Source organism: Pholis gunnellus (genome assembly GCF_910591455.1).
Source record: "Pholis gunnellus genome assembly, chromosome: 7".
Lineage (NCBI taxonomy): Eukaryota > Metazoa > Chordata > Actinopteri > Perciformes > Pholidae > Pholis > Pholis gunnellus.
This window is the reverse complement of record NC_136533.1, coordinates 11,316,686-11,326,674: the sequence shown is the minus strand read 5'-3', so window position 1 is coordinate 11,326,674 and position 9,989 is coordinate 11,316,686.

Here is a 9,989-nt window from a genome sequence, read left to right as displayed (position 1 = left end):
CTACAGTAGGCCTTCTGCCCACCGTGGCCAATATTGTCCCTCACTATCACTCAAACAGGTCAGTCAGAAAAATATCCCCCCAGCTTTTATTCTGCCTCCATGAGCAGTATAATCAATATGCTCTGGCTGTATTGTGCAGCTGGTGGGCGAGGCCGGGGGCTTCTTACAGAGAGGGCAAATGCACACCAGCATGAGCACATCCTGTAACGCACTAATGCACCTCAGGGCTCTGACATCAATTAAGAGAGACAATGGACAACTGTCCTGTGCATTGCAGGCTAAAAAGCTTGAACGTGTGAAGAAAAATGTGGGCGTTGTGAAAGGAACCGCCATTACCGATTAGACCTCTGTTGTGTGACATTTTGCCACCGAGGTCCCCTTTTAGTTCTTGGTCATTTTTTAAAATAATTTACGTAATCTTTTAAAGGAATAGTTTGGCATTTTGGTAAATATCAGTATTTGGAGTTGGATGTCAGGATTTGTACACTCATGTTTGTAGGCCAAATATACAGTCAACAACCGTTTAGCTTAGCTTAGCGTCTTTATGCTATGTTTTAAATAGCAAGCTTCAGAGGTGCTGGCAGTTGGATTTTGTTACATTTGTACAAAGCCAGGCTAGCGGTTTCCCGTCGTTAGCTAAAATAAGCTAACTGACAGCTAGTCGCAGCTTCGTGATAAGTGTACAGATATGACAATAGAGTCTATCTTCCTGTCTAACTTTGCCAAGAAAACAAATAAACATTTCCTCAACAGAAGGCAAAGAAGATTTATTTAAATTGATTTCCTTTACAATATTCTGTAATAGGTGTTAATTATTATTTCACATTAATAAATCTCTTTTATCTCTCTTTTCTGATCTCTGATGATAACAACAGTGTTAAAGTGTGTGTGGAGAGTTCTGTGTGCCGCCTCTAACGTCTCAATATCGTTTTCAGACTGGGTTATGCGTGTGAGTCTCGCCTGTCTGGACACAGTTGGAGCCTTTCTGTCTCTGTCTCTCCTGCACCTACCGGTCTTCTAATAATAGCAAAGCGGTTGCCAAGGTGCAAGTGGTGAAACTCAATGTTTTATTTATTTTGTTCGCTCAAATGGATTTTCTAGCCTGTCGGAGCCTTAATCTGCAGCAGGGACGGCGGTCGACGCCCACATCATGTTTTCATTTATGTCTTTTTGTGAGTGGGGGTAGCCATTACAAATTCTTATCATTCTGGAAGTCCAGGTGCAATCTTCTATTTCCACAGAAGCCATGTTTCCATCATTCATTTTAATGTAGATGGCATACGTATTTATACATATATACCGGTACTAAGAGCTGAACATTTTTGTATTTTGTTGAATTGAAAATATTTTTTGATACTAGAATTCTAAGTAATAAATTATTATTTTCAATAACAACAGTTTTTTTAATGTGTCATTTGGGATTTAAAGGATGTTATGATGCTTTCCGCCCCACAAGCGGCGGGATTGGCTTTGACAACTAAATTCTTTCCACCCTCCTGCTCCCACCTTCCACACCTCACTGCACAGGGCTGACTGCAGGTATGCTTGTCGTGCTCTTTTTGGCCCATTTTAATTGGGTTTCCCCCTGAAGTGCTTCCAGAGAGACAACGGGAATATGTATCCAAAAAGCCTCCAGATCAATTCAAAAGCTCTGTGTTTCTCTTGACGGCTGCTACTGAGCGAGCATGGGCAGGGCATGGCTGACATCCCAGAGTCATGGCGGGGAGCTGGAGTCTGGAGAACCAGTATGTCTTCCTCTCCTCTCTCAGAGAGCTCTGTTTGGTCACTTGCTATCACCGTCTGTCACGCCACAGAGCGCCGTGGCCACACACTCTTCTCACATGCATCTTTCCATCCTGGCCATGATGGCATAACGTTCCCTAACATACTCGGCACCTCAAAAAAGGGAAACATGTCATCCTTGTCTTCTCACACGGTGCTAAAAAGGCCTCACACTCCCCCCGAGGGAGCTCTACTCTTCCTCTACCGATCGATCGGCTGAACCATCGCCTTCATTCATCTACTTATCTATCCGTCTTCCTGTCTTTACGCCTTGGTATTTGTCTCCCGTCTTGCTCATTCAGGATCTCTCAATAGCATTCGTTAGTAATCAATATGTTCTGTCCCTCTCGGTTTAGAATATAAATAATAATTTTAGTTTTAAGATGGATCTAAAAAGCATGACATCCTGCATGCTCATGCACTCATTACATACAGTGAGTGGATTCCCTCCCACTGATGCAAATCTCTTACTTTGTAATGTATGCAGCCTGTTTGGATTTTGCTTTCCCTAGCAGTTCTCTTCCAAATGTTCCTTAGATTGCTTTTTTCCCCTCTGCATTCAACCCCCACACGAGGAGTATTGATCGTGCCAGTGCACTAATTATCCTGTTTGGCCTTGGATGTTTATGTGAACCGCAGTCAGTCTTTGATCGACATGTCTGGATTTCTTGCATTCTCGTTAAAAGAAGAAAAATAAGCCGTTTTGATTACAGAAATAAGAGTATGTTGGGTTTTTGACTCCTGATCTTTGTAAAACACGTGTGACACCTTCTTAAATGACCAATATGTCTATCTGCACTCATTTCCTGTGCCATAACATGAGCTCTTAACTTGGCTGATCAGCACCTATGTGTGGGTGTGTATGTATGAGGGCAGTATTTACATATGCATTCATGCATATGGGATTATGCTGTATGTATGTGTGTGTGTGCACGCGCCTGTGGGCAAAAGTACAGGTCGGTACATCCTGCTCTGCCACCATCTGTGCTCAGGCAGGCAACAGGCCACTTAATACACACTCACCCTCTCCATACAGCCACACAGCTCTGTTTTTGTTTGTTTAGTCTTTGTTTATTTTAATATATGAAGATATCTTCAATTCTAAATAACAAATATGGGCCAATCATATGCCAACATGCATTTAATGACATTGTGCAAAAACAATGTTCAATGTATAGTACAATTAATGAGAGCTACTGTGTGCTCAACCTTTTTTCGTCAGGTAGGTGCTAGCAGGTGACAATTCAGAGAAAAAAACATCAGAAACGATAAAAAACAAAAAGAATACCTATGGTCGACAATATACAACAAAAAACTACCGCAAACTGTCGCTTACATTCAGAGATATTTAGTGACAATATTTCAGTACATAGACGTTACGTTTATTGTTTATTTCTATAAATTTAACTTCAATAGCACAGCTACACAGATGGTCAGCTTGCCATTTTTTCACATATAAAATATGTCTTGAATTGACAGTTAAGGTTTAATGTTAATATTAAAAGTATAATTATTATCATTAAATCACAACACATGTTGATGCACCAGTGGAAAAATGTCCACCAACACACGGGGGGATCCATGACCTTAGATTGAATTATACATGTATTTGCACTACATTATGATTCCAGATACAACCTCACACTGAATGCATTTCCGTGATTAGAATTTCAGTTCCTTCTGTAATTGTCAGGAATAATGGTGGTGGATTGGGAATCAATAAGGAGCTCGAGACTCTGGTGACCTTTGTGTGCGCTCAGAGGAGCCCCAGCCAATGACATTTTAAGCTCAAAGGTCCCCATGGGTACGCACTCATCAGGCGGCGTGTAAATGACACTCTTGGCAATCCCTGTGTTTCTAAACAGTGCTCAGCCTGGCAGAACATACAGATGCATCGAATCAGTCCGCAGAGTATGTTTGACATAAGCCGTGCCTGCACATAGAAGCATGTAGCCAGATAATATTGCAGGTTGGAGACAGGTTTCAGAAAGATGCAGATATGGCAGACATAAATAATTCAGTTGTTCGGTAAAGTATGCAGATCTGCTTTTTACAAGTCCTAATGAGCAGAAACATCTGTCTGCCTGGGGCATATTGTGACCCTTTTAGCCCCTCTCCAGCCAAGTCCATTTCCATTGGAGTCCTTTGTTTGGCACCGCTTCCTGTCCTCACCTGGAGGCGCCCTCCTTCTTTGGGTTCTCTCCCAGGGAGTTAGGCTGAGTCGTGCTCAGTATATGCGGATGCACACCCCAGCGTCAATACCATCTGCCAGCTCCCCGAGGGGCACCAGCCAGGTGCTGGGCACGCTTTCACGCCCGCTATGCCACAACAGCACTGCCTGCAGCGATCAGCCTCGCTGAGCCAACTGTTGATCATCCTGTCCTTTCATTCCCGCCCAGAGACTCATTATTAACCCAATGGCACGCTGTGCTTAATATAGATTTACAGCAGTCTAAAGATGGATTCAAAGTATGTTCGAGTTTTTGATGAATCCGGATAATTTCATGAAGCCAAATTGAGCCTTTGTCTTGTGTTGCTTAGCTCCTCCCCTGTGTTTGCTGCAGGTCTCCCAGGTTGTTCCCCTCGAGATGCAGCTTGTGTTGAACCACAGCTTTCACTTTCTGGAATGACGCAGTGCCACCATGTTTACTGGAGCTGCTGCTCTGATGTCTGAGCACTACTCCATAACCACAGGTAACATGGGGACTAAGGTCAAACCTGTACAGGGAGAAAATTTAGAAACTAAACTGTTGTTAAGTCAGGAATGTTTACACAGTTTTTAATGTGCCCGGAATCCTTCCAGCAGGGCCAAGTGTTTCTAGTGTTTACTGTATGTTTGTGATGTATGCAGATAACTCATTCATGACTCCTCCACCAGGAGCTATACAGGAAGCTGATGTCAGAAACACAGCAGAAGGGCATGAATGTGAAGCTCCCCCCTTAAAGGGTGAGTGAAGGGCTTAATTGTCTCACTTCACTTTGTAATACTTACTTTTGTACAGCTTTATTTAATTATCTAGTACAAATCGTCATGACATCAATAGCCATTCTTGGTGAGTGGATAGTTCTTGTTGGATTGTTTCCTTAATTGTTGCAGTTTTGATATACAGTATATACAGTAGAAGTGTGGACACTTTCAACAGTCAACATGTCTCATTGATTCAGATAAGAGTCCAGTCACAAAACTTATCAAAACACTGGTATCTTTTTACCCGTTTACGTTTCTGTTCTGTCAGAAATATCCATATAAGTGAATATAATAACTCAACACTGCAAATCCTGAACTAATCTCTTTGTGGCAAACAACCTCTGTTAGCAATTTTCCCTGCATTACATAGGTTGAATCATTTTGATAAATAGTAGTTTACCACATAGTTCTTACACCTGTGATAACGACTTATATATAATCATAAATGGATGAGTTACTGAGCCGCAGTGGCTTTAATCCCTATTTTCCTGTATTGATACTTTTGATCTTACAGTCTACATCTTAGAGGCACATTTTATCCCTGTTTTCAGTTGATGCTTTTATGTTAGAAACCCAACATATCCTCAAATGATATCTTATGAAAAGTTATTCCTCATTTGTCACCGTTAACATGTGTACCTCAAAATAAAATTCCATCTTCACAGGGAACATCTTGGTTAGGGTTAGGAATAGATCAAGGTTTGGGTTATAATCAGTATGTTTGAAATACTTACGATCACCTAAAAGAAAAATACAGCTCATATTGAAGTCTACTTTTTCAAAAATCAATTTTCCTTTTAATTTTTTTTTAAATAGAGCCCCCCAGGTAGCCGTGGGCCACAGGTCTCAATTCTCAGCTCAGTTACTCAAAAAATATGTTCGCCACTTGCCTGGAGAGGGTACTAAACATACTTTATTGCTCTTTAATAATTGCTTTTCAACATTATTATCTTAATGCAGCCCCTTTTATGGGATCTAAGAAAATACCATTTACTAACTCTCAGGAGCAGAGTGACAATCTCAGAGGTGATGCGTCCCGGTCTGTGTCTCTCCTGCTGTTTGGCTCTTTTATGAGGCCTGATTCATTGGCAGGCCGTAGCCATATGATATTAATAGCGGGATGGCACTCTTGTGTGTTATGCTCGTAAGTATTATGCTCTCGGACAATGATTCTCATAAAACGGCATTCCCCAGACTGTCACTTCAATTTTATATCACAAATGACTGCAGAGCTTTACTTTTGAGTTCCTTTATACTCTGCTAGAAAATCAAGAGTTCTTGGTGTTGCAACCCAAACTTGGGTTCAAGGTCACAATGTATAGCTGCATAGAGGGGAACTTCATGCATAATGTATGCAATATAGCATTCATTGCTAATTAGCACTAACAGGAAAGGATGCCCCCAGATTTCCCCTGATTTTAGTCTCATTTGCATAAATATAATGGGGCACCAGAGAGTGTAAAGCCTAACGTCTGTCCTCCCCTAGGGGAGGAGGAGAGGTGTTAGGATCTGGGTGCACAAGTGATAATTGTTAGCGATCTGTTATTCTGATGCCCAGACCATAAACTAGACGGTGTAAAGTGAACAAAGAGACTGTGGCTAGCAAACAAATACAGAATGAATACCGTGAACCCGAAAATGAGGCAATGAAAAGATAAAGCTTTTACTCAGATGATTAGTTTGTGTCCAGGGCAGCAGTACAATTAGCTCCTTCTTTTAGTTTGACAGATGGATATTTTCCACAGCATTTCATGGGGTTTTAGACAAATGCAATAATTATTCAATGCTGATGAGAGCAGATTGAGATCAAACACCAGCGATTATTTCTGTATAAATGTAAAAGGCTTTGATGGAAGACTCCTTTTAACATTTGTGTTTCCTAAAACTGGGAATCATAAAAAGAGGGCTGAATAATGGTGGTGATTTGGGGGTTGCGGTTTGAGGGGAATGGTGATACATTATTCACAGAGGTGGGGGCCTTAAGTGCCAAATTAATTTGTTTTTTCTTTCCAGTTGGATGGCAGAATAAATAGGCGCTGTCAGTCGTGCAGTAAAGTGCCGTGCATTCATTTAGACAAGTGTTATTGCTGCACTGGAGCAGTACGGTTTTAGCGAAGCAGGCCAGCCTGGTGGGTGGAAGCTGCGTAATTATCTCTGGTTCCTATGATGGCAATGATTGCTAAAACAGCCAAGTGGTCCCAGAGCACAGCAGGTCTGACTGTCAGGCTGCAGGTTGGTGGGCCTGTTGGCGGACGTGAGAGCACGTGAGCAGTTGGGTTGGTTGTGACTGAACAGACCAGTGCCGAGATTTGTTAATCTGTGATGACAATGGCACAAAAGCACACTGGTGGTTGTACAAATAGCTTGAGTTTGATTCATTGCATGCTAATATAGCCATGAAAACCAAACGTCTTCAAGGGGATCAAACACTGTCAGAACGCTTTCAGCCTCAGATGCTGCGTGTGTTACCTACTCCTTTACCATCAAGGAAAGCATTTACAGTTTTCAGCTTGCCATGTTTTACAACTCTCTATAATGATGTTGAAAATATTAAGGACAGATCGGTGTTGACAGATATGGCGTGGCACTGATTAAAGCAGACCAAGCAGATGTTTCCTTTTTTTTCCCTCTCTTTTTCCACCATTGCTTCTAAGCAACTCTGACAACGTGCAAATGCAGAAAACACAGACATCTGCTGCTTCTCAAAGAACCAGCAGAACGGAAAATGACTACTAATGTCGCTGGACTGCATTTATCAGTCTGACATTCAAAAGAGCTAAATGCTCTGCTTATTCTCTATGATACAGAGGGAACTTTGAGACATGCAGGACTTTCAGTGGTGTGAGTCAGATAGTTGATGTGACAGATGTTTGCCAAGAGATATGATTTCTATTGATGCTCACACACACAGCTTGGACTGACACATTTCCTCAGCTGGCTTAATTTTTCATTTTGAATCCCTGTGTCAATTTCTGTTTGTGCTGCAGTGGCTCAACTACTGCGGACAGACGGATGCATTGAACAACTTTTGTTAGAAATGTCATTATAACTAGCAGGCATAACATTTACACATACAGTGAACAAATACACACAGAATGTACTGTACAGTACACACAAAATGCACAAAATAGAGGTCTTATCCTCTTCAGTTTGTAAGTCTCTGCAGTGAAAATACTCACCAGGGCAAAAAAAAAAAATGTTTCATGTTGCCTCGCATCAGCCTGACAGAGAGTCAGAGGAAGATCTGTTCCTCCTCATACGGTTATGTGGTGAAGACACTTTTTGAGATGATCAACACTTACTCGGCTGACTAATGAGGTGGATTCAGAAGGGGCAAAGGGGTGGGTTGAATGTCTTTGTTAGACAGGCCTGCAGCCTCTTTTCTTGCAGCCTTGATCCCAGGGGAGGCCTCACAGACTGCCTAATTGAATCAAGTACACATAGTGCCTCCCCCTTCACGGCTCGGGCCCCTCCCCGTACGAGAGGAGCTAGGAGGAGAGCTCTGGCTTTGATGCTTTTGTTCTCCTCAGCCTCATGGACGGCGCCATGGGGCTTCGTTGCTACTAGTTGCCCGCTGCTGGATGGAGAGGCGCATCATCACTGCTGCACTCTGACAGTTGTTATCTCTGCAGATGTTGTCACTACACTCCTCCACTGAGGCAGATGATTGGTCTGTTTAGACTCTGCAACACCATAAATTACTAGTCCAGCTTTGGATAGAGGGAGCTGGCCCAACCAGACAGATCGAAAGGTTCAATAGCCCATTTAATCTGTATTTGATAGAACACAGAGTAACACCCCCACACAATAATTCATGTCTCAGTGGGCAGGTGGCCCAGACGAGCAGAACAAACAAATGTTAAGAAGACAAGGACTGTGTGACTACGCATAGCTTACTGCCTTGTATTTCCCAGACGCAGACTAAATGTCCTTGGTGCTCATCGCAGCTCAGCACCCTCATTTCAGAGAGGCAGATTGGAATTGTGCTTCAAGGAAAGGTCTGCTTATTAGATGGCCTCCAGATGCCAGGTTAATGAAGGAGCCATTTGTGAGCCAACATTCAAATTGCAAGATGCAGAGCAGAGAGTCCGGCGAGAGTCTGTCTCTGAGACGTATGCAGCCTCATCCTGATGGCCGAGCTCATTTCTATAAATGTCATGTTGTATTTGTTTTCTCCATACATTGTCTCTTGTGATCCAGTTTGCAAACCTTGACCTGGGTTACTTTAAATGGTTTCTAATGCAGTGCATGGAAGTTGGATTTTCTATATTGGTTTGAATGTTTTGTGTCATACTGAGGCCGCTCTAGGTACAAGTGTTGTACCAGCTAAACACAGGGAAAATAGTACGTCTGTAACTTTATTTCCCTTTGTATTATTCTTCCAGACATGAGCTGTTATCCTAAATGTGGACCATCCTTCAAAACTAAGGTCTTTCTTTAATCAAAATAAGCCCATTTGTAAAACTGAATTGGCTATGAGTAAGGCTCCTAAGTATTTATACAAGACTCCCTCTCCAGCCAGTAACTCAATCATAAAGCCGTGCCTGGAAAGCAGTATTGCAATGAACTTGGGTCCGATATGTCTAAGAGGCTAAAATGTGATTGTGGGGACTAGCTGGATTAGTCCAGTCAATGTGTATCCGCTCTTAATGATATTAGATAGGAGTCTGGAGAATACCTTCCAGCACACAGCTCTCATTTTGACGAGCCAAAGGAACGAGATAGTTTCACACATGATACAGGCTCTGTCTGCTGGACCGTCGTTCTTTCTTTTCAAGCGTATCAAGGTTACATTACCACTGCAAACCATGTTGTTATTTCTTAATCGCCTTTGAATTTCTTATATCAGCATTGTTAGCTCTGACCCCAGGCGTAATGCATTGACTATGTGGTGGTATTAAACATCCAGAATCTCTATTGCTTCATGCATTCTCCCAATGACTCCATCTTCCCTGCTTGAGGCACATAAAGGAGGGGTCCTTCTCTCATATTGTCCCTCCCAGGCAAGAGCGCCACGCCCAGTCCAGCTCTGTGTAAGTCCTGCTGCTGGAGTATCAATAATACATGTTGTTTAAACTGTATCTGATGAACAGGAACGTTACAGCACCTCTGCTTATTGCATGCAACATAACACTTATGATTGGGTTAAGTGATATTAAAACAAGTAGATGAATGGTATTGTTGCTTTCACTCACATGCATTATCTGTACTCATGTTAGCTTTATAATTGTAGAGTTAT